The 27,004-nt window shown below is 37.9% G+C and overlaps 1 protein-coding gene across 1 annotated transcript in view; it reads right to left on the bottom strand.

The window, feature by feature from the left end:
* Positions 1 to 27,004, bottom strand: part of MEDAG (mesenteric estrogen dependent adipogenesis) — a 182,871-nt gene that overhangs the window by 107,256 nt on the left and 48,611 nt on the right. The gene's annotated exons all lie outside the window — the stretch shown is intronic.

Below are 27,004 nucleotides of genomic sequence, written 5' to 3'. Positions count from 1 at the left end.
TCAGCCCTGGTTAGATGCTATCTGGATTATTATGTTCAATTCTGGATTCCATATTTTATGAAAGATACCAGCATGCAAAGGATGCTTAACCAAGGTGACGAGAGAACTAAAGACTATGGGCACTTAAAGAAACTGGTGTTGTTTCTTCTAAAGGAATCTTAGGGGTGACATGAATGGTTTCTTCAAGTACTCGAAAAGTTGTCATGGGGAAGAGGGATTAGACTTACTGTGTTTGGACTGAGAAGATATAACTAAGAGTAATATGTAGAAGTTGAAAAGAAGCAGATACAGTTGCAATATATGAAAATTAAAAAAAAACCAAAACTTCCTATTAGAACTTTCCAAAGGTAGAATGGAATGCTTCAGCAGGTAATGAACTTCCTACTACCAGAGGTCTTCCAGTAGAGTTCAGATGATCAATTGTCAAGGATGTTTAAATGTGAGATAACTCTCTCCGAAGATACTGTTCATTGATAGGATAATGTGATGCCAGTTTATGGATGGAATGTTAAATAAATATTTATGTGTTTGATTTCTATTTTCAGCAAATGTTTTGGTTAAGGTTAATTGAATGTTAGTGCTTGTTTTGTTCATAGTAAATACACCAATGGGGGCTCATTAGCTATACTGTTAGCTGGAATAGCCACTCACTGAAGTTATTCCTAGGAAACGAAATAATGATTTGAAAAGACAATGCCCGTGAAGGTAGGGTGTTGATTAGCAGATCTTTGGGATTATTTGGGAAGGTTTTGAGATTTCTGTGAACTTGCTAGCTCATGAGGAAGGCCATTCCATTTTAGGCACTTGTTATAAAGTTCTTCCTTGGAGTGATCAAAAATGTGCCTTTTTGTAACTTCCACCAATTAGTCCTAGGTCTCTGGGAATCACTCAGAATATTGCTCAATGACAATATTTTAAATGCCTAAAAATAGCTGTGATATCCTGTCTAAATCATCTTTTCTCTGAAGTAAAAGTCTAGAATTCCTTTGATCAATTCCCATATGACATAGATTACATTCTGTTTGCCCTTTTCTAGACATGCTAGCTATTTAACAGCCCTTTCTGATATTCAGAACTGAAAATAATATTTCAGCTATATTGTGACAAGGGCAGAGTATAATGAGATTATCATCTCCTTCCTTCTTTAAAAAACTAACGTTCTCTGTCGTAGCCAGAAGCTGGAAACAAAATGTGTGTCCATTGATTTGATAATGACTGCACATATTGTGGTATATGAATAGAATGGACAATTATTGTAGTTTAAGAAATGCCTAATATGAGGGACTCAGAAAAATATGGAAAGATTTGTATGAAATGATGCAATTAAGAAAACAGAACCAAGAGAACAATATATATAGTGACTAAAATGATCTTTTTTTATTTTTATCTTAGGTAATAACAAGACTAAAAAGCAGTCAAAAAGAACATCAGATTTGGAGTCAAAGGGCCTTCGTTCAAATTAACTACTTGTGTGACCTTAGACAAGTCACTTAATTTCTTTGGGACTCAGATTCATTGTCTTCAATAAGAAGTGATTGGACTAAGTTCCCTTCCAACTCTAGATTCATGCACCTATGGTTCTGTGATCTGCGATGTATTTTAACTAACTGATAAGAAGACATACCTCCCTTCCCTCAGAAGAAATAGAGGGACTACAGATATGGAATGAAATATACACTATTGGATATGGTATCTATGTCAGTTGGCTTTTTTTCAATTCCTTCAATCTGACATTTATGTCACCTTCGACAAATCACTTAAGCCTCCCTGGACCTCAGGTTTCTCATCTGTAAAATGAAGATGTTAACCTATAGGGTCTCTGAAGTTCCTACATATGTAGTCCTGTGATCCTATGCTTTTCTTTATTACAAGGAAAGATTTAAAGGAGGAGAGAGGAAGTGAGAATAAGAGAAAACAAATGTAGTTGGTGTAAAACAAATCTTAAGAAAAAAAAGAAAGTCAGTAATCATGGAACATTGTTAAACTGTTGCAATATAGAATTTTTAAATTGACTTTTTTTATCCAACCATTCTCTCCCCTGAGTTTCAATTCCACATCACCAATTATTGGTTGACTATTTCAAACTGGATGTTCCAGAGGCATCTCACATTCAAGATGTCTAAAACAAAACTCTATTTTCCATATTTCTGTTAAAGATACCACCATTCTTCTAGTTTCCTAGGTTCCTAATCTTGGTGCTGTCCTTGACTCCTCACTCCCCCCTTACCCCAAGTATCTAATCACTTGCTAAGCTTTGCCATTTCTACCTCCAAGACATTTCTTGAAACCAACCTCTAAGGAGAAACAAACTAGCACAAGTTGGAAACAGAGCAAGTCAAAGCTTCTGTGCCGGTCAGAGTGGAACCGAGTCCATGAAGAGTCCTGCACTTCTAGCTTCAGTTAGATAAGGAAACTCAGTCTTAAAAACAAGGAAGGAAGGAAGGAAGGAAGGAAGGAAGGAAGGAAGGAAGGAAGGAAGGAAGGAAGGAAGGAAGGAAGGAAGGAAGGAAGGAAGGAAGGAAGGAAGGAAGGAAGGAAGGAAGGAAGGGAAGTAGGAGGGAAGAAAAGGGAAGGGCAGGATCATTGAAGCATTTTTTTATCATCTGCAGAAGAGAACAGAAACACGGCCAGAAGGAATCACTGACTTTGAAAGTTACATGTTAAATGTAGTGCATACTTAGAAAGAAAAGCAAAGTCTACATAAAAGAGACTCAGCTTCATGTACTATCTTTTATTCCACTATGTATGTGGAAATACTCATTTAATTTGGTGTTTGTTAAGTTTAGAATAAAACAACAAAAAAGATACAAAGCAAAGTTAACGGAACCAGAAGAGCAATCCCCACGGTGGCCAGAGCAACGTAAAGAAAAATGACACTGGTGGACTTCAGAACTCCACCCAGAGCAGTATTCAATGATGACGTCAGCTGCTTAATTATGAAACTTTCGCCCTGCCCATCAGCACAGAGGTGATGGACCACAGGTACAGAGGGAGGCACGCATCTTTAGATAAAGCCAGTCGTTTGTTTAGACTGATTGTACGTATTTGTTGTAAGGACGGGTTCCGGACCTGGAGGAGGCTGTCACGAAAGTGACATGGATTGTTTTTTTTAAGGAGGGGGGCAAGAGCATCCAAAAAACCTATTTGAAGTTTCGGTTTGTTTGGTTGTTCTGTTTTGTTTTTAATTTAAGGGCAGGGGAATTTTCCTTAAATCAAACCACATCCTGTCTACACCTCTTGTGCCAAAGGTAGTCTCAGGCTTTTGGTATTTCTTGGAAGAAGAACACCTCCCTGACCATGCTTTTAAAACATGTTAGAGCTCTTTCCCTTAGACCTGGTTTTTAAATGGATTGGGGTTCAAGTTCCTTTTTAAAAAACCCTGGTTAGTTTTTCCCCCAGCATTTAGCGCATTTTAGCCTCTCCTTATCTAAAGTGCTCACATTGCAAATACGAGCAGCAGGAACAGGGATTTAAATTCTGTCTTGATGAGAATTTGAACTGAAATACTCTGCCCACTGCCACTTTATAAGACGGGAATCATCAAGCTAGCTGCAAATACCTCAAGGGGTCTTTGCAGTTGTTCAACATAAATCAGCAAAATGACAGGCAATTGACTTTGAAGACAACTCTTACATGGCTGAGTGGCTGGAGCTGCTAGCAGCAGATGAGGGCATTTTCCTGTAAACACGCTTGTGATTAGGATACTAAATAAACAGTGGATTGGGTTCTCTCTGTCAGACTCCAAAATACTCTGGATTTTTTCATTAGGGGGAAATGAACACAAGGCTCTGTTTAGTAAAGCATACAACTCGGAAAAATAAATTTGTACTTCAAGGGCGGAGGAATGCGGAGAGCTGGCCATGTTTGTGTTTCCTCTGATTTCTTCAAGTTGCCAGAGGCTGAGCAGGAAGAAACCCTCACCTTGTGTTGGGAATCTGTTGAGGGAAATATGGGACCAGTCAGTCCTGTCAGTGCAAAGCTGTCAAACAGCATCTGCCACATCTCATGGCTCTAAAATCTATTGCACTGATAATCTAAAATCATGGGGCTGCCTTCAGGCTGGACCACATCTTCATAATTCCAGCCAGCTTGAGGCTCTAGTCCATTTTTTAAGATTTCCAAAGAGTAAGATTGCTCAACCTTCCTTAGATAGATAAAGAATTTTTATTAAGTGTTTTTTATACTCTGGACACTACACTAAGTACTTGGGATACAGATATAAGAAAACAAAATAGTGCCTACTTTTGAGGAATTTACATTCTAATGGGAAGACAAAACAAAAAAGGAAATGGAAAGGATTCAAGGGAGAATATTACAAGGTGGTCCAGGCAGCTGGTGAGGAGGTAGCAAAGCCCCAAGTGAGTTGATTTGGAAGTGAACAGAGTGACTCAGGCCTCTTAAGAAATGGTCATCTAAGCTTTGGACTCATCTGTCAAGAGGGCAGTGCTTAGGAGGGAGTCATACTGAGGTGGGAAAAGCAGCCAGAAAGGAGGTAGAGCAGTCTGATCTCATGTCAGGGTCTAAATGTCAAAAAACATTTTCTGGCACCAAACCCAAATCCTTCTTGCTGTAGCTCAACCTTTTTTTTTTCCTTTTCTCATTGGTAGAGATGCAATGCAGCTGTTCACTTCTGGAATTATCCTCTTGCATATAGAATGACCATAGTATTTGGAACTGGAAGAGATCTTAGAGAACATTGAGACCAACCCCCTTATTTTATAGAGGAGAAAACTGAGGCCAATAGTTCAGAAAAGAGTCAGTACAAGAGTCAGGATTGGAATTGAAGTTTTCTGACTAAATCCAGTCCTCTTTCATACTTATACCAGTAAATGTAATTATTTTTTGCTCAATTGGAATTCCATAGAGTGATCTGTGTTTGGCAGATAAGTTAAATGGGTTACCAATACTCATCACTCGTCACGTACATTCTTCTACTACTGTGCTTTTAACAATCAAATATTCAATTTGACAAATGGATAAATTCCACCAAGACAATACTGTCTCCCACACTCCTCTGACTGGACAGGTTCTATCACCATGAATTCACTTAGCTGATCAGACAATGTTGACCTAATAAGGAGATTCCACAAATCCCGACTAAGTTGTGTTTGGGGGTTGGGGGGGCAGGAATGACAAAGTCTGATTTTGAAAGGGACGAATAAAGTGTTGCTAGGGTCTCCAGGAAGACAACGATATTAGCTCCACAACAATCTGATGAAGTCATCCAGCCAGAGGTTACTGGCCTGTTTGGTACACAGCTATCTAAATCTGATTGTATCGCCAGGGATAGGCATGCTAGAGTCCAGGGTGGCTGAGTTGGAATCCCAGCTGAGCAGTATCCCAAAGGTCCTCAGTTAAGCCACAAGAGCAACCCACCTTACACAATCATATGAGCAACTGGCATTTAAAACTCTTCACAGACTGATCACCTTCCAGTTTTACATTTTACTTCTCTCTAGGTACTCTGTGATCTGGCTATGCAGGACTTCTTGGCTGTGCCCAGCACGGAACACTCCATTTTCTTTCTCTGTGCCTTTAAACTGGCTGGAATGTTCTCCTTCCTTCCCTCCACCCTTCAGCTTGCCTGGCTTTCTTCAGGAGGTTGTACCACCTCACACCTGCCCTCTGTGCCTTCTCTCTGAGATTACCTTCTGTTTACATGTAGACCTCTCACACATATCTAATTATTTACATGCTATCTCCCCCATTAGCATCTAGTTTCTTGAGGGTAGGCATTATTTTCTCCTTTCTTTATATTCCCCAATGCTTAGGACAGTACCCTGAACATAGAAAGTACGTAAGAAATGCTTTTTGACCAACTGCCCTCCATTCAATGTTTTACACCATTAGATAGAAAAACTCTCAGATCAACTCACTATTAACTCTTCTCTTGCTCCTGGTTTTTCTTGACATTATACTCACTTGGTTGATCATTCTTCAGTTTTCTTTGTTAGACTGTCATCCAGGTGTCACATACTGCCCGAAGCTGTATCAGAGGGCTTCATCCTGGACCCTCTTCTCTCTTTATGCTTTCTTGGTAACCTCATCATGAATTCAACATTCATTTCTCTGCAGACATCTCCCAGATCCACATATCTGGCCCTCATTTTTGCCTCAAGTTCAAGTCATGCATGACCAACTAACTACTTATCTATATATCCAACTGTATGTCTCATATCCATCTCAAACTCCTCATGTCCAAAATGGAGCTTATTATCTTCCTACCTTATACAACCCCTCATTCTTCTCTTCTGATCAATCAGGTTCAAAAGCTCAGAGTCATCTTTGACTTTTCCCTCTTCCTCTTCCTCATATCTAAACCTTTGCCAAGTCTTGTGAATCCTACCTGTATAGCATCCTTTGCAGCCATTTCCTTCTTTCCAGTCCCATGGCCACCACCATACCTTAAGCCCTTATTTCTCATGTATTACAATTGCTTCCTAATTGGTCTCTCTGGATCAAGTCTCTTCCCTCTCCAATCTACTCTCCACACAGCTACCAAATTGATATTTCTAAAGCATGGAGCTGACTGTGTTACTCCCTTATTCAAGAAGCTTTGATGGCTTCCTATTTTCTTTAGGATAAAAGATATTTATCTTACATGGCATTTAAGGGCTAGCCTACTTTTGCAAACCTGATTTATGTTACTCCTACTCATGCACTGAACGTCACAACTACACTAGGCCATTTGTTGTTCCCCATACATAATATTTCATACCCTATTTGTGTTCCTTTGCCCCAGCTATCTCCCATATCTGGAATGCTCTCCCTCTTCACTTCTGCTTCTTGGAATCTTCAGCTACTTCCAAGGCTTAATTGGGGCACCAAATCATGCCAGAGGCCTTTCTTGATTCTCTGTGGCTAATGCTTCCCCTTCCCAAAAAAGTGTTTTCTATAAATTTTATATTTGCTTATTTTGGGGATATAGAATCCCCTCTGGGCATCCTCCCCCAAGTTGGTCCTCATAGGTTTCAGGTTGGGTCCATCAGAGGGGCAACTATCTTCTGGTTGAAAGGCACTTTCTAGGGCTAAACTCCTAGAACTATAGATCACAAGTCTCTACTAGCAGGCTCAAATTTAATAGTCAGCAGGTGACACAACTAGCTCAAAGAAAAAGCACTTACTAAAGTAACATAGCAAGAATAGTATCTATAAAATAGTTCCCTTAGTAAACCTGACTTACGCTCTCCCCCAAATGTACTTAGTAATTACGTGAAGGCTAGGTGCTAGCTTAGAGTATGCTACGAGTGAGGCATATTTGTAGCTAAGGCAATTCATGCCTCCAATATTGCTGACATCCATTGTCCTTTGTATTTTAGTAATGTACTCCCTACCTGGGCAGCACGTCTGTTGGACAGGTTACACAGCTAGGTTCCCTAGGCCTACTCTTCTCTGCAATTCTTTCTTTTTCCATGGCTCTCTTCTCTTCTTCCAGGGTTCACACTTCTGATAGCCATAACCACTGACTAGACAACTTAGGAATCCACCTGGACTCTTCACTATTTATCACCCCCTTACATCCAAGCTCTTGCCAAAGACAATCAATTTCACTTTTGCAACTTCACTAGAATATGCCCCTTTCTCTCTTCTAACAATGCCACCAATTTGGTGTGGACCCCCATCACCTCCCACCTGTACTCCTGCAATATCCTGCCTGACTCAAGTCTCTCCCCCACTCCAGCGTATCCTCCATTCAGCCTTTAAAGTGATTTTTTTCTAAAATACAGGATTGACCATATCACCCTCCACAATCAATAAACAGCAATATTTCCCTATCACCTCTGGTATCAAATACAAAATCCCCTTTTTGACATTCAAAGCCCTTTACAACCTAGCCTCCTCCTACTTTTCCAGTCTTCTTATACCTTACTCCCCCAAAGCAGAATTGAAACAGCTCAAAGGAAACATAGGATGTGCAAATTTAGAGTATCCACCCCAAATGTTCATGTGGACTGTCTTGTATTGTGTACAATCTGTGGTACAGCATTCTGAGCTCATGTTGATCTGATCAGCCACAGTCAACTGAAACTTGACTTTATCATAGTAATGTCATTTTGGAAGCCTTTCCTCACCCCTCTTAATTCTAATGCCTTCTTTCTCTTTGTATTCTCCATTTATCTTCTACAGGAGCATGTTGGCATGTATTTGTTTGCTTGTTGTTTCCCCTATCAGATTGGGAGTTCCTTGAACCCAGGTATTTCTTTTGCCTCTTTTTGTAACCCCAGGACTTAGCTCAGTGCCTGGCACACAGTGCGTGTTTGATAAATGTTTACTGACTATCTCTCTGACTTTTTCTCTAACTGGATGCAGAATCTCTTATTAGGTGACTAGTCCCACTGTAAGATTCTATTGGCCTGTAGAAGAAGGGAAGGGAAAGAAATACCTTCCTCTCCTCACTCCCTACCTCAGATGCCCTCTAATAGAGTACAGGAATCACACTTCAGCTATGTCCAGGACAGGTAAATCTAACCCTTTAAAAGCTTCCAGAGGCATGGCAAATCTTTGGCTAACCAATGACAAAATGTTCTTCCAGTTGTATCAGGTAAAGTTTTTTTACACTTCATAAAAAAGGAATAAGACATAGAAGCATCTTTGTACTTTCTTTAACACATTAGCAGCATCTTACTTCTACTATCTGCCCTTTATTTCCTGTTATTACAACACCTGAGCTGGGGATGCTGGAAACCAGTTCTGTCCAACAACATGTACATCTTTTATCCTCCCAATAAAATGAGAGCTCCTTAAGGCAAGGACTGAATCTTGGTATACTTTGAACCTAATCCAGTGACTTACACATAGAAGGTGCTTAATAAATCTTTGTTCAATTGAATTTGAAGTCAATTGTATATACTATAACATTATTATATTGATAGCTTTTTAATACTATGTGATATAGTAATATACAGACATAGATATATTTTCAAAGACAAATATTTTCATTATTTTTAATATTAGAAGCCTAAATTAGAATTGACAAACTAAGATACTAGTGAATATTTTTTGCTCTGGAAATCATCTCTTTTCTAATGTAGTGAAATCAGTATGGCATAAAGAATCAGAAGACATTATTCAATCCTTGGCTATACTGCATGACTCAATAAGTCATTTTACTTCTCTGGATTTCAGTTTCCCTATCTGTAAACAAGGTTGCAGTGACTAGGATTATAGCACTTGAAAGTCTGAAGGGGCCTTAAAGAGTCTGAACTCATTCATTTTACAGATAAAGGAAAAGAGGTTAAGAAATTTACCCAGTCATAGATAGCAGTCAGGAATCAAACTCACATCTTGGGGGCCATAATCTCAAGCTCTTTCCACCAACCACCTCAAAAGGTTGTTGTGAAGAAAGTGTTTCATAGAAATAGGAGCAACTTTTTTTGTTACATAATAGTGTCTCTATAAAGGTCAACTACCTCTGCGAAAAAGATGAGCTATCATCTCAGGATGGAAATTGCTAGAGGATGGATTTTCTTTGAAGGGGCTTCTGGGGATGGCTCCTTTCTAAGTGATGCCTTTGGGAAGCAAAGCTCTCAACTGCTGGCTATCTCTGTAACTTTCTAGAAAAAGGCCATAATATGACCCTCTGGGGTAATCCATCATAGTATCTATCTACAAAATTGATAATGTTTGAAAATAAGAATAATCTGAGGATTATTGTATGACCATGACAAGAAAACATTATCTTCTAACTTGCTATTAGTTACTAGTTTGGACACTGTTTTCATGAAAAAATTAAAAGTCACAGTTGAGATTGGAATTTACTTGTTTCCCTTTACTTCTTCCCGATATCTTCCAAACAAAAATACTGAAAGACATCCATATACGATATATGGTCTACATCCAATTTTGTCCTTAGTCCTGGTAGTGGGAAAACTGATCCTACTTTTTTTTGGTAGATGCCTTTTATTAACAGAATTTCATCTGCAGCAAACAACTTGAAGCCATTCAGCTAGACCAGATCTCATTTCTGCAAACATTGGGCTCTCCGGAACACACAAATGACAGATACCTTTTAAGTTGCCAACATTTAAGAATTAACAACCTCCCAACAAAAGAATCAAGACAGCTTATTGTACGAAATAAGCAGTGGGTCAATAGGCTACTTCTGACTATGTCTTTGATAAATTAGCACAGCAGACTGAGCATAATCTGTCTCCTGATAAGCAACTCTAAAGGCTTACACGGAAGTGTGCTATCCTTGAGCCTCCTTTTATGGTTTACCCAGAATCAGTTGCCATGTACTTATTCCTTAGATGGGATCTGCTCTCCCTCCTACCCCACCCCCCACTCCAGGAGCTAAGTCAGCATGAAAGGGGTTGTGTGTGGAAATCTGCACCCCTGTACCTGGGTCCATGCATCTCTCACTGTATTTCAAAGTCAAATGTGAATTATCTAGGGGATTTTCTGTTATTTTGCTTTGGATAATGGAATCATGGAATTTTGAAGCTAAAAGAGATTCCAGCAAACATTTAAAGTCACACAGCATCTTAATGGCAAAGCCAAGAGACTAGAATCCAGTTTTCTTAATTTGTTGGTGCCCTTTCAACATACTGCTTCTCAAAGAAAGCAACCAGGATCATGAACCCCAGTGATCTATCTCTCTAAGACCTTTAAGAATAGAGACCTGCATGTGGGTATCAGTCACCCCAACCCAAGCAGCCAGCAAAAAAAATATTCCATTGATTCATCTTTTGTCATTTCTCTCTCCCCTCCCTCCTTTCTCTCTGTCTGTCTGTCTGTCTCTCTCTCTCTGAAATGGCCTACTTGGTTTTTTTTTCTCTCAGTTAGCAAAAGGGTCCCAGATTCAGCATTTAATTATTATTCTACAGTATCATTACTTTCTTTTCTATTTCCATCCTTCTTCTTCCCCTTCACCTTCAGTTTTCTGTCTCCTCTCATTAGTGAGCTCCACATAAGCTGGCTGTCTCTCTAACCCAGGGCATGCCATCCTACAACCTTGACACACACCAACAGACTCTGAGAACCTTTGCCTCTTTCTGTTCAGCATGAGGGACTGCCAAGGCCCTCTTTTGTGCTCTCTTGTAGCAACCTTAAAAGGCCACAGAGTGGCAGCATTTCAGAACATTCCTGTACCTAGGGCTGTAGCCTACATAAAATAGGCTGGCGTGCCTGTCTGTGGCCGACTGCACACCACTGGATTAATGCGCAAAGAGGTCCACAGGGATGCACAAGGCTAAGTAATGAATAGGGTTTAGGGCTTATGGAGATGAGGAGTAAATAGAGATCTATATACTTAGATACAGCATGCCCCGGAAGCACAGAGCAAGAGACGCTGAGCTAACAAAAGCCTCTGGAATCTGACAGCTGTTTTGGCTCTCTGGAAGGAGTCGTCATGACCCCTCCACCCTCAGTGTTTTGATGTTTCAACCAGCCATGAGCCCTGATTCACCCCTAACCAAATAACAGCAATCCCCAGGAGCATTCTACATTTGCTGGACTGGGTAGTAATGGCCTTGATCCCCCTAAAGGCTTTGGTCTCTCCAGGATATTGGCTATTAGCAGGGTCGTTTAGAGAAGGAGAGGGGGGGAGGGAAATGGGGGGCCATCTGCTGATTACACCAGGCCTGAGGAATGGAAAAGAACATTTAAAGGAGAACAGTCCAGCTATTTAGAAACCAAATAAAATATTTTGTAATCAAAATGGTATGCTTTAAGATCAAACTTTAGTATCTGAATCATTTTCATAAGACAATTGCTAAATGCACAAATTATTTTTCAATCTTTTCTTCTCTCAAGTGTAGCCACCAATGGAGCTATTCTGTCAAGTTCCTTCACCCTTCTGGGCCTCAGTTTCCTCATTAGTAAGGTATGGGGGATGGGCTCAATGATCTCTAAGCTCCTTTCTCACTCTAAATCTATGATCCCTTTAAAAGGAATGTTCCCAGAACAGTCCCAGCTTTTACATAATGGTTGAGATCATGTGGAAAGCAAACCAAATGCTTTCACCACAAACAGGGCCAGCCCTAGCCAGATCATAGGATCAGAAACCTTATGAAGAAACCTTAGAGTCTATTGAGTCATTTTACAGATGAGGAAATCAAGGCCCAAGGAGGTTATAGTATTATATGAGCATAGAACTAGAAAGGACTTTATAGACCATCTAGTCCAATGAGGAAACTGAGGCAAAGAGAGATTAAGGTTAAGTGATTTGTCCAAATTAAATAACTACAAATTATTTGAGGCAGGATTTGAACCTATATTTTCTTGACTCCACATCTAATACCTGAGTCACTATGCCATATTGAAATTAGCCTTTAATTTCAGAACCTCAACTCCCTTCCACTTCACCTCAATTTAGCCTTACCCCTCAACCTCTCTTCATGATTATGTCAAAATCTGGTTGCCCAGAGAAGTTCATCAGCATTGTATATCAATTTCATAATGGCATGTTTGCCTGGGTTCTGGATAGTGGGCAATGCTCTCATACCTTCCCAGTCACCAAAGTAGTGAAACAGGGCTGTATGCTTGCTCCCATGCTTTTTAGAATATTGCTTTCAGCCAAGTTGTCAAATGCTTTCAGTGAGGATGAACGTGGCATCAAGATCAACTACCATACTGATGGTAAGCTCTTCCATTTGAAAAGCCTACAAGCCAAGACCAAAGTGGAAGGAGTATTGGTGCATGATTTTCTGTTTGCAGGTGATTGTGCACTCAATGCAGCCTCTGAAGCTGAGATGCAACAAAGTATGGATCAATTCTTTGTTGCCTGTGCTAATTTTGGCCTAATAATTAACACCAAGAAAACACAGGTGCTCCACCAGCCATCCATACATGAAACCATTGGTTATAACAAATGGAGAAGTTTTGAATGTATGGATAAGTTCGCTTACCTTGGCAGTGTACTTTCCAGGGATGTACACGTTGAAAATGAGGTTGGCACACACATTGCCAGAGCTAGCTCAGTGTTTGGGAGGCTTTGAAGAAAAATTTGGGAGAGAAGAGGTATTAGACTGACTACCAAACTGAACATGGTATGCCCATATTAGAAAAGGTGTTGTGCTCTATGAGCAAAGCAGAATTGAAACAGCACAAAGGAAACATAGGATGTGCAAATTTGGAATAACCACCATAAATGTTCACACAGACTATCTATGCCCAATCGGCGGTAGAGCATTCCAAGCTTGTATTGGTCTGATCAACCATAGTCAGACACATTGAAACTTCACTTTATCATGGTGATGTCATTTTGGTCCAACCAACCAACCAATCAATAAGCATTTATTAAGCACCTGCTATATGCCAAGTACCATGCTAAATATTGCAGACACAAACAGAGACAAAAGACTCTACTCTCAAGGAACTTACAATCCAATGTGTATCCATGGTTTTATAAACCTCTAGTCTGTCTTGGTTCAGTTCCCTCTCTGGACCTTCCTTTACTGTATTTTAGTGCACCTAGGTAGGAGCCCAGACAAAGTGAAACTGACTAAAGAATCTCAGATCTGAAGAGCTAGAAAAGATTGCCTTTGGACAGGAAAAGGCCAAAGGACTGAACAGGAGAGAGAGCAGCCTGAGACTTGGGTTTCACTCTTGACACTAATCCATTGGTTTGCTGAAGAAAGAATCAATATCATTGGCTCTCTGATTCCTTATTGAGAAGATTAAATTGATTCCACATTATCAATAGAGCTGCTGCTTTTGGCTATGCCACCAATACCTGAAACTCATTAAGAGGAGGTTGTCAAGGAGAGGGTATCTTATTCTCCTTCAAAGGACCAGGAATCTTTAGTCATCATCCACATCCAGTGCTAAATCTGCACTATATGTTGGGAATGCTTAAGATCCTATCATGAAAGTACTAATTAGGAAAAGGACAAATGAAAGAGTAATGAAAAGAAATACAGGGTAATGTGAGCTAAGTGCTAACTGAGTAATAAGAATACAGCCTTTGTCAAGACCAGGACTATTATTTCTGGAAAGGCAAGCATTTGGAACAAAGGGTTGAGGTTTCTGCCTGGCTTCTTGCCTTTCCCTTCCCTTTTATTTGCATATGAGAACCAAAGAATCTTGAGGGGATAAGAAAAACCACAGGACCTGAGACCCAAACAGGTCTTACCTGTTAGTTTGTTGGAAAGTAGCCTCCAAAGATGATTTGGAAGGATTCAGGTTGACAATCAGAAATCAGCAGAAGTTAAAAGAACTTTCCAACTTTAAGTCATATAGAGGCTTAGGACCAAGGCAAAGCTCATGGTGAACAGGAGGAAGTAAGCTTTAAAGGCAATTGAAATATCTGTGAGCTCCACATTGCCAACTGACCATTTTGTTTTCCAAAAGAGTATGGCCCCAGAAGACTCCTTATGGCGATAAATTAACTAAGATAACTACTTACGCACTTAGGTTTGTTGTTGTTATTCAGTTATTTCAGATTTTTCATGACTGTATTTGAGTTTGGGGGGCAGATACTAGAGTAATTTGCCATTTCCTTCACTGGCTCATTTTACTGAAGAGGAAGTAAGGCATACAGGGTTAAATAACTTGCCCAGGGTCACACAGCTACGAAGTGTCTGAGGCCATATTTGAACTCACGGAGAGCAGTCTTCCTGACTTCCCACCTAGTAGTCTACCCAAGAGCCACCTAATTGCCCAGGCACTTACAGTACCTAGGTATACAGTAGGTAAGTGTCTGGGTAATTATGTTTTTAGGCAATGAATTAATTTAGGTATTTAGGTACATAGGTAATTAGGTAGACTTAAGTATTTAAGTAATTTAGTCATTAGGCACTTGGGCACTTAGGTATTTAGCATTAGAATTAGGGTTAGGGTTAAATCTAGTTTGAACTGATTCAGACCAGTTTAAACCAGTTTTGAACAAGTTTAAACTGGATTGTAACAACTTGAACACATTTGGATTAAAACCAATTTAAACTAGACTGAATGAGTTTGAATCAGATGGAACCAGTTTGGATCAGGTTAAGTTGTTCTGGACTGATTCAAATAGGTTTAAACCAGTTCAGACAAGGCTGAAATGGTTTGAACCAGGTCTAACCAGAGTGAACCAGCTTGAAGACTTGACCAGTTTAAACTAGATGGAACACAGGTACTTACTAGGTAATTAGGGAGCATAAGTACTTATACTTAGGTAACTAAGTAGTTTGGCACTTCTACTTAGGTAAATACCCAGATACCTAGTAATTTGGGTACATAGTAAATAGATATTCAGGTACTTAGGTTGGACACTTAGAGAATTGGTTACTTTGGATACTTTAAATAAGTTACTGAGATACTAAAGCATATACTAATTAGTTACTTTAGTCATTAGGTACTTAGGTAATTAGGCACACAGGTTCTGAATTACTTAAAAGTAAGTAATTGGTTAATTAGGTATTTAGTTAATTGATTCTTAGGTAATCTCAGCTAATTGGGTACTTAAGCACGTAGATATTTAGGGATTTATTCACTCAAATATTTCAGTGAACAGAGATGGGTACTTACTTAATTAGTACTTAGGTGGACCTGGGTAGGTAAGTAGGCACTCAGATATTCAGGTACTTGGGTAATTCAGCATTTAGATTCTTAGGTACTTAGATATATTTATCTTTGAATCCTGGAAACATTTATTAGAGACTTGAAAATTTATGTAAGTCTATATATCATCCTCTGTATCACATGGCATTAATAAGTTATCAATATCATAAGAATAGTTGATAATGATGCAATTCAATTTAAATTCAATTCAATAAGCATTTATTAAGCATCAACTATGTACACTATGTGCAAGTCACTGTACTGGGGTACTTTAGTACTCAGGTACTTAAGTACTTCAGTATTTAGGTACTCTGATGTTTATGTATTTGTATACTTATATGTGCATAAATGGCTAATATAATAAATAAAATATATTGCCTATACAATAAGCATCAGGTATAATAGGTATAAGCAGGTAAAATAATTAGCTTACCATCTCTGGGTAACAAGCCATTTATTGTACTTGTATAATAAGCCACAGGTTACATATATGTAATATATTATTCATTTACTTAAGTACTGAGGTAGATAGGTAATATGTGCTTAAGAACACTGGGACTTAGGTACATAGTCATCTAGGTACTTAAGTCATTTGGGTGCTTCCTACTTGGTTAGGGACATAGATACTTAGGTAATAGGTAATTAGAAATTTGAATAATCAGTTGATTAGGTATCTAACTACTTAGGGATATTGGCACTTAACTATTTATATTCCCAGATAATTGAATATTTAGTCATTTAAGTCAGTACTTAGATACATAGATACTTAGTTACTTAAGTGCACAGGAACTTAGGTAATAGGTAATTAGGTATTTAGGCAATGGTTTATTAGATACTGAAGTTCATAGGCTCATAGATTCATAAGCACCTTTTCTTATTGTGGATAAGAATTGGGAACTAAGGAGATGCTCAGCCATTTGGTAATGGTGGATTATAAATATATATACATACGTATATGTGTATATCAGGTTATAAATCCAGTGATGCTTGCTAGTGCCATAAGAAATTTTTAAAGAAATGGTTTCAGAGTACCTTGGAGACTGGAAAAACTTGTATGAAGTGATGCAGAATAAGTGAACACAATCATAAGAACAATGCATACAACAGCAACAACATTATAAAGACAAACATCTTTTGAAGACTTGAGAGCTTGAATCAATGTAATGACCAGTCATGATTCTGAAGACCCAGGACGAAAATGCTACCCACTTCCTGACAGAGAGGTGATGGATGGATACAAGATGCAGAATGAAGCACATCTTTTTTATATGGCCTCCTAAAAGGAAATTTGTTTTACTTGACTAAGTATATTTCTTCTTTTCTGTGAAGATGAGGACTTGAGAAGAGAAAATAAATATTTTTAATTGAAAACAATTTGAAAGAAAACATAGTGTTGTTGATGTTATTACTATTCGTAATTCTGTTCAATTACTAACAGTGAATGATATTTTATCTTTATAATAGGTACAGTAGAAAACACCACTTCACACAAGTAAGATGTTACAAGTGGTATGCAGTCTTTTGTTTGATAAATCAGAGAATTTTCCATTCACCCATATCCAAAATATACTAAGATTATTTAGATACTTATTTAAATATATCACAACTGTTAGCAATTCTGGTTCACACAGAATAAGATTAAATATGTCACATTTGTCCAAAGCAAATCATTTCCTTATCCATAAATATTTAGAAATATCTATATCTTTAAAATAAAAGGAGAGTTGCTTCTGTAAACTATATTGTTGATTAGTAAGCTTGCTTTTCCATTTTATTTAACTTGTAGGATAATGTTTTTCATTAGGAAATGCATCAAATGATTATTCTGAAAATTATTGTGCGAAGCTCTTTTTTATCTTTCTGAATCAGAGTAAGAGTTTAAGGACCTTTCACTGATTTTGAGTATGTATGACTTTTAAAAAATATACACAAATAGAACCAAGATGGTGGAGTAGAGGCCAGGACCCAGCTGAACTCTCTTAACATTTCTCTCCAAACAACTTTAAAATAATGCCTCGAATCAAAATTGGGAGTGTCAGATCTGACAAAAGTTCAGAGGGAGACATTTATCCAGCCCATGACTGTTTAGGAGGTCTGCAAGAGATGTCTATAATAACACGGTGGATGCAGGCCTGGAACATAGCAGGAGCACCAGCTGTGGGTCTGGCAATAGCAGCAGATTCAGGAGCACCCAGTCCACAGATAGGAAGGGGGTCAGACAACTGATCAAAAAATATATTACAGGGAACCCTTTTCTAGCATTGACTAGCAACTCTATAGCATATAAGCAGTTCTGGGTCACATTTCTAGGATGAAGAGGAGCAATTGCTTACAAGGGAGCAGGGAGGAGCCCTGGTCACAGTTTTAGAGTCAAGAGGAGTACTAGTATTTGTGGTTGCAGGGAAACAGGGACCCTTCCTGGGTAAAGACCAGAGCAAAGACTAAGAAAGCAATGACAACTCCCCTCCCAGGATAACACTTTGGAAGCATTGGAAACTGTCAAATCCCAAAAACTAGCTCTGAAAACAGTGGCACAAAAAAGATGGAAGCTTAGGACAGTGCCTTTCCACACCTAGATGAGCAGAGTCCAACTTAAACATAAAATTTAAAGGGAAGAAATAGGCGAGTAAAATGAGTAAACAACAACAACAACAACAAAGAACTTGACCATAAAAAGGTACTATAGTGGCAGGGAAGACCAAGACATAAACTCAAAAGAAGACAACAATATGAAGATAGCTATAAGCAAAGCCCCAAAGTAAAAAAAACACTAGTTAGACCCAAGGCCAGTAAGAAGTCCTAGAAGAGCTAAGCAAAGAAATGAATAGTAAAAGAAAAATTGAGAAAAGAAATGAGAGCGATGCAAAAAAGTTATGAAAAGAGAATTAACAGCTGAAGGATTAAAGGAATATAAGATCTTCCCTGTCCATTTATAGGCCTATGTGACCACATGTTCCATTTTTTCATTGGAATAGGAGCTATGTTCCTGGGTCTAAATGCACACAGGCATTTCACTCACGGATGTCTCATTGCTTTGAACTCCAGCCCAGTTCACAGATGTGATACATTCCGTGCCGAGTCATCTGAGCTTTCACATCTTTTGGCACTGAGTCATGTGTGTTGTGATGCCTTCTGTCTCTGAGCCAATTTCAACTAATACGTTGAAAACCATATATACTGGGAGGTTGGCATTTTGCTATGGGACTCACTCATGGGAAGAATGTTTCTTTGTGATTCAGTCAGATGAGACTCTGGGTAACTGTTGTTAAGGGGTCCCCTGGCTTTTTGAACCCAGATGTTGGTGCTCCCTGGTCTGGTGATTATGTATCTATTACTCTTTTTAGACAATTGGAATCCTATAGGATTATTTCTTGGACATTCGCTTCTCTCTACTTATATATCTTTCCCATTGTTTAACTAAAGTAAGGTTACTAACCCCTTTGAAGCTGTCTTTCCTTTAGAAAACCAGATCAAGAACCTGTGTTAGCAGCCCTCCTCTGTGCTGGTGTTATTGGTCTTACACCTCCATAGCAGCTGTAGTAGCATTCCCACTACAACAACTTGGTTTAAAAAAGATATTAAAAATTCTAAATAAAATAATGCCTTAAAAAGTAAAATCAACCTAAGGGTAAAAGAGACACAAAAATTCATCGAAAAAAACTCTTATTAAAAAGCAGAATAGAACAAATGGAAAAGGAGGTACAAAAATTCACTAAAGAAAAGAACTTCTTAAAAAGCAGAATTGGCTAAGTAGAAAAAGAGATACAAAAGCTCACTAAAGAAAATAATTTCTTAAAAATTAGTATTGAACAAATAGAAGTTAATAACTCTATGAGACTTCAGGAAACAAAAAAACAAAGTCAAAAGAATGAAAAAAGAATATGTGAAATTTCTCATAGAAAAAATAATTGATCTGGAAAATTGATCAAGAAGAGATAATTTAAGAGTTATTGGACTACCTGAAAGCCATGATCAAAAGAAAGAGCCTAGACATCATATTTAAAGAAATTATACAGAAAACTGCCCCCAATGTCTTAGATCCAGAAAATAAAATAGAAATTGAAATAACCCATTGATCACCTATTGAAAGAGATCCCAAAATGAAAAATCCCAGGAATATTATAGTCAAATTCCAAAAATCACAGGTGAAAGAGAAAATTTTGTAAGCAGGCAAAAAAGAAACAGTTCAAATATTGTGGAGACACAATCAGAATTATACAAGATTTAGTTCTTCTATATTAAAGGAGCCGAAGGCTTAGAACATGATATTCAGGAAGACAAAGGAGCTGGGATTCCAACCAAGAATGTACAGCCCAGCAAAACTGAGTGTAATCCTACAGGGGAAAAATAGTATTTAATGAAACAGAGCACTTCCAAGCATTTCTGATGAAAAGACCAGGACTAAATAGAAAATTTGACATTCAAACACAAAACTCAAGAGAAGCATAAGAAGGTAAATATGAAAGAATAATCATAAGGAACTTAATAAAGTTAAACTGTTTATATTCCTGTATGGGAAGATGATAAATGTAACTCCTAAAAACTTTGTCTTAGGGCAGTTAGAAGTAGTCTACCTAGACATAGGGCAGAGGTGTGAGTTGATTATGTTGGAATGATTTTTTTTTTAATGAAGAGTTGAGAAAAAGGGATGCACTGAGACAAGGATGAAGGGATAAGCAGAATGAAGAAAATTTTCTTGCTTAAAAGAGGCATATAAGGAAGAACTTTTATAGTAGGGGGAAAATAGGAGGAGGTGGTGGGCAATGCATGAACCTCAGTCTCATCAGAATTGGATCAAGGAGGAAAGAATACACACACACACACACACACACACACACACACACACACATACACATACACTCAACTGTGTATAGAAATGTAACTTATCCAATAGGGAAATAGGAAGGGAAAGGGATAAAAGAAAGCAAAGTGGGGGTGGGGTGTTGGGAGATGATTAAAGGGAGAACAGATTAAGGGAGGCAGTGATCAGAAGGAAAACATACTTTTGAGGAGGGACATGATAAAAAGAGAAAAACAAGAAATAGAAGAAAATGGGATGGAGGGAAATACATAGTAATCATAATTATGAATGTGGATGGGATAAGCTCACCCATATAATGGAAGTAAAGAATAAAATGGATTAGAAATTGGAATCCAACAATATCTTGTTTATAATAGACACACTTGAAGCAGAAAAACACACAAGAGTTAAAATAAAGAGCTGGAGCAGAATCTAATGTGCTTCAATTGAAATTTTAAAAAAAAAACAGGAGTAGCAATCATGCTCTCAGACAAAGCAAAAGAGAAAATAGACCTGATTTTAAAAAAAATAATAAGGGAAAATACATTTTGCTAAAAGGTACCATAGACAATGAAGTAATAGAAAAAAATGTTACAGCAAACTTCTTTTTTTAAAAGCCTCATTTTTCAAATATATACTGAGTATAGAACTGAGTCAAATTTATAAAAGTGAGAGCCATTCCCCAACTGATATGTGGTCAAAGGATATAAACAGGCCATTTTCAGAAAAAGAAATCAAAGCTATCTATAGTCATATGAAAAAATACCCTCAATCATTATTAATTAGAGAAAGGTAAATTAAAAGAACTCTGAGTTATCACTTCACACCTATCAAAAATGACAAATGTTGGAGGGGACAGGGGGAAATAAGTTCACTAATGCATTGTTTGTGGAGTAGTGAAGTGATCCAACTATTCTGGAAAACAATTAGAACTATGCCCAAAGGGCTATAAAACTGTGCATATCCTTTGACTCAGCAATACCTCTGCTAGGTCTGTATCCCAAAGAGACTAAAAAAAAGAAAAGGAAAGAAAAAGGACACACACATATATATATACATATATACAAAAATATTTATAGCAGCTCCTTTTGTGTTGGCAAAAGAATTGGAAATTGCAGGGATGTCCATCAACTGGGGAATGGCTGAACAAGTTGTGGCATATAATTGTGATGGAATAATACTTTTGTGCTACGGGAAATGGTGAGGGGGTCATTTCAGAAAAACATGGCAAGCCCTATTTGAACTAATGAAAAATAAAGTGAAAAACAACAATGTTGTAATGATGATCAACTGTGAAAGACTTGGCTATGCTGATCAGTACAATGATGCAGGACAGTTCCAAAAGACTCATGATGAAAAAATGCTATCCACCTCCAGAGAGAGAACTGATGAATTCTAAATGAAAACTGAAGTATAATTTTCTCACTTTTTGCTTTGTTTTGCAATATAGCTAATATAGAAACATGTTCTTCATGGTATCTCATGTAAAATTGATATTGTTTGACTTTTCAGTGGATGGGAGAAGGAAGGAGAGAATCTGGAACTCAATTTTTTTAAAAAAGAATGTTTAAAATAAATGGATATTTTTAAAAAAACAAAAATAAAAATTTACCAAAATCATATATATGTATACACACACACATATGTATATATACAAATACTAGTTTCCTTGGAAATTTCAGTTATAAAGAAAATTTACTTCATCTTTATTGTTATCACTAAGAGAAATAGCTATTTGTTAATTTTAGCTCAAACATCCAACCCTTCTAAGTAGTTTGGCACGAGAAAATCAGAATGTTTTGCAAGAACAGTGCCCCAAGTTCTGTCCTATGTATTGTCCCACAATGTTGCCAAGAGCCTTATTTTCAGTGGATCTTTTAATGACTTGAAAAAGTATATTTAGCTCCTCATGCATAACTCTTGATATAAACGATGTCTATGAAACATGCAACATATTCAAACTGAGTAAGGGTCACCCTTTTTTGTAGACCTGGGTTTCATCTTGACATTGAGCTCTAACAGTGCAGAACCCAAAACAATTGTCTCAAGTTTTATTACTTTGATTTAAAAAATCTATCAATTATTAAACATTTCTTTTGATGTATCAATGCAAAATAACAAGTTTTCCCAGCATGAGTTGTAACAATATATGATACATATCTAAACAAATGTGCACCTTTATGTAATCTTTTCCTTCATCTATTTGCAGTGCAAAATAAGAAACTCTTTTCTCAATTAGTTGAGCACAAAAGCAATTGCACAAAAAAATCACAAATACAAAGACAATTCTCTTCTCCACAATATTATCAGCAAATGGAAACATTTTAAGCCACTGTGGATAGATTCCCAAAACATCATTTTAATAAAATCAATAGGTAGCACTGCAGATAGCACTAATCTTCCTCTGATCAAATGAGATGTTTTTACACTCAACAATTCTATAAGCAACCCTATAAGAGGCAAGTAATCCTTTGATATCAGATACTTTCATTTTTAAATTTTTATTGATGATATTTATTTTTTTTATTGCCTTCATTTCCAAAATCATCCTGAGACCACACAAGATCTGAAAGCTGGAGATACAAGAGTCTAAGAAGTGGTTAGGAGGGAGTAGAGCCCAACTATTCAATACAGACTGAAAATTATGGCATTTTGGCTGGAATGGAGAAACAATCAATCAACAATTAATTTGTTAAACACCTTCCCTATGCCAGATTACGTATGAGGCATTGGGGATATAAGGAGAAGAATGAAACAACCCCTCCTTCCAAGGAGTTTATATTTTAATGGAAAAGAGAATAAATATGTGACTTGGAATGGACTAAAGGTCCCCTCACACTTCAAATAACTCTATTAATTCCATGAAAGAAAGGAAGGAAGGAAGGAAGGAAGGAAGGAAGGAAGAAAAAAGAAAGAAAGAAAGGGGGGAGGGTGGGAGAGAGGGAGGAAGAAAGACCTGAGTTCAAATTTGACCTCAGACTTCACCCTGTTGACCATGGGCTTACACTTAACCTCTGTTTCCCTTAATCCTCTTGAGAAGAAAATGGCAAACCACTCCAATATCTTTGCCAACAACACCTCATACAGGGTCATGAAGTGTCACATGTGACTGAACAACAACAGGAGCATTTAATGCCCTAGAGGCAAGGAACAGCTGCTATTGATGACTGATCCTCCAATGGAATATCTCCTCAGTGGAGCTGCTTGAAATTTGATATCAATGGGAATAAAATATTGGACAGCAGAGAAGCAGAGATAAGGGCAGAAAGAGTGGGGAGGCCGCCCAACCCTGGAGGGAGCTGGATATTGTGATGTTTAAAAAGTTTAAGAGACATAGTTTCTGGGTGGTTAATCATTTTATTAATAATGCTAGCATATCATTAATAAAAGGGATGGTCATTTGGCCATCTCTCTTGGACTAAAGACAAATCATGGCAGTGGTCTCACAGTTAATATGCCCTTAAAAGGGTGGATACTCCTGAGGGTGGCAATCAAATCTAACAATTAATAAGAGAATGAATATTATAATAAGAGATGGGCTTATTCCAATGAGGGTCTTGGGCTATGTGACACTAAGCACCCAGTCTTGGTCAAAGAGACATCAATATCCATATCACCTGTCTGACAAAAGGGGAAATCCACCTTTTCCCAGACCTGTGTGAGTAAAACCCAATGGGCTGGAATCAATCAATTCACCTAACTTTATCTTTTGAATGGATCTGAGTTCTTCTCAGTATCATCTCTCCACTTTAAAGTCTGCCTGAATAACCTACAGGAACTTATTTCTAAGTGAGGAAGTAGAAAAGGGGGAAAAACACTTTGGTCCTAATTCAATAATTAGTTATTAAATGCAAGAGAAATAATTATTTCTCTTCATACTATAGAGAAAACTGGATTTGGAGTGAGAAGACCTCATGTCAATTTTGTGCCCTGTTATTTATTAGAAACCTTTAGTTTCTTCACCTATAAAATGATGTAATAGAACTAGAAGAATTCTGAGATTCCTTCCAGTTCCAAAGCTGTAAATCCTAAGAACCCAAGCTAGGAACTGAGGACAATGAGCACAGAACAAGGATGGAAAGAGAGCTGTTAGTGAAACAGCAAGCTGACACAAAGCATCACTATGTCAGTCAACGCCAGGCTCCCCTTTGCTAGAGTCCCAGCTGGGGGAGCATTGAATGTCAAAGAGACTTACACAAGAGCAAAATGTCTCTATGGGCTTAAGATAAATCCTTACTGCGTAAATAATGTCCAGTGTTTTGAATCATTGTGAACCAAAACTCTTACGCTGCCCAAGCATACTCTCCAGGGTCCAGTAAAAGAACAATTATTTCCTTTTATTTTTTTTCATGGAACCAGAGGACACATTTTCATTTCAAGGATCTTCTGCTATACTAAACTGTTCAACATATTCTGAACCTTCTCCAAAAATTGAACAGAAAGTGGGGCAGGGAAGAGAGAGGAAAGGAGCAAACATTTTTATAAATATTATGTCATTTGATCCACACAGCAATCCTGAATGTAAATAGTGTTATTATTCCCATTTTACAGTTGAGGAAACTGAAGAAAACAGAACTAAGTGACTTGTCCAGGGTCACACAGCTAGAAAGTAGCTAAGGTCACATTTGAACTCAGATCTTTCTGACTCCAGGCCCACAGATCTATCCAACATGCCACAGCTGCCTCTGACCACTCCTCTACATGCACACTGCCCACCTCCCACTCCCAGACTGCCACAAATGAAAGAAAGTGCCAGACTGGGACCACTGCTATGTGCCACTGGGTGTTCAAAGTGCAGTGGGTGCTTGAGGGAATAAAGGACAGATCATAGAGAGGATGTCATAGATGCCAAAGGCATGATATTTTGAACTCTTTTACAATCTTACTTCATATCAGGCTAACTCTGAGGTCATTTTTGTGTCCCTGGGAGTCCAAAATTCTGTTTTTTGCATTTTTTCTGGCATTTATAATCTGGTTTCATACATACTATTGATTATCATTATATCATGTTATACAACAAGAGATAGATGATAGATAGATCAATCTACATATATACATGTACATATATACAAACATACACATGTACACTATATATGTTTTTCTGTCTTTATTCTATACTTTTTTTTCTCTTCTTTACAATGGGTTGACATTCTGTCAAATGCCATTCATTCCACCTATGGAGCAGACAATTCAGCCTCACTGAAACAGTAAGACACCTTGAGAAAGAGACAGGAAGCAGCATATACCAGGAGAGCTGACCATCATGACTACTTTACTGAATACCTCCTCTTGCAATACAACAGAGACAAGTTAGAACCCTTAACTCAAGAGCCCTGAGAATAGAGGTGCCCCCACACCACCAACTTTCCTTTTTATCTGGTCTTTCTAGTGGTCGCTGAGGGGAGCAAATCCTTTGGAGCAGGGTACGTAAAACAATCTATCAGAGGGATAAAGAGAAATAAATACTTGGAAACCCTAAAAACATTAATAAGTATTCCAACTATGAAGTGTCTGTTCCCTTGTTAGTTTAGTTTTAGGATTTATGGCTGATGATAAAAATTTTTCCAAGATCAAAGAAAGGAGAAATGGGGAGGGGGACAAGCAAGTAAATTCCCTACAAAAGAATTATCATATCCAGACTCATCTGTCAGTTTTGGTTCTTCCAGATTCTTTGAGAAGGCTCAAATGCAAAATTTGGTTTGGAAAGAAAAGTCGGATAAATTTATATTCCATTAGAAAATCTGTTGAATTCCTGTTTGTCATAAATATAGACTAAATTTGTAGTCATGGGGAAAATGGGATTGTCAATTTTTACAGACCTGAATAAAATCATAATCCATTTTGTATGTCAAGTGCACAATGAAGCAAATGAAGACAGCATCCTCAGGCTTTGGTGGGAATTTTGCTGCTATTGGCCATGATTAGCAGAAAGGGCCAAGTTTATAGAGGAAACAATTGTTTAGAGTTTGGTTTTCAACTTAACCAATATTTCTTTGGTGTCACCACTGAGAGAACAGTGCAATAAAGGCTTCTGAATACAATTTTCCTCTCTTCAGCCCATACCTACCCTAATGTGGCCGTGGGAATGATAAGGAAAGAGTACATTTGAAAGACACCAGCAAGTAAGCATCAATAAGAACTGGTGACTCATTAAATATGAGGGAAGAGGACCAAGAGTCAGTGATGGAAATAGTCAAGTCCAGATGGAGTTTTTTTTAGTTTTTATTTTAATGAAATGTCTCTGACTTAAATCAAATTAAATTTAAGATAAAACAATCATTAAAATGAAAATTCTCAGTATGGATAACAGTATCAGTACCCATTTTAGGAAATTCCTCCTAATCCCCCAGGAACCCAAAAAGCTGAATGGAGGGACCACAGTCCTGGATAATTACAAGATCTTCCCCAGACACCAGATGGAGGTTCCAAATTCTCTTCTCTCCCAGGGAAAGGCAGACTGGTAACAACTCCACATATTCCGGAAATTAATAATGATAGTGATTGCTAACTTCTGGACTGCCATCCCTGGAAAAGGTCTTGTCCTTTCCCTTCCTATGGCTAGGACTCTGATGAACCTCAGTTTCCTCATCTGTGAAATAAAGGAAGGGAAGGATACTAAATGGATCTCCTGCCTCCCTCCCAACCCTAACACTCAATGACTCTTTTATGGGGTGGTTATTTTGCTTTCTTTGTTTCGATTTGCTTAATTGCACCTTTTCT

Source organism: Notamacropus eugenii, chromosome 5 (genome assembly GCF_028372415.1).
Source record: "Notamacropus eugenii isolate mMacEug1 chromosome 5, mMacEug1.pri_v2, whole genome shotgun sequence".
Lineage (NCBI taxonomy): Eukaryota > Metazoa > Chordata > Mammalia > Diprotodontia > Macropodidae > Notamacropus > Notamacropus eugenii.
Note: the sequence above shows the minus strand (reverse complement) of the source record. Positions and strands in the feature narration are given on the sequence as shown.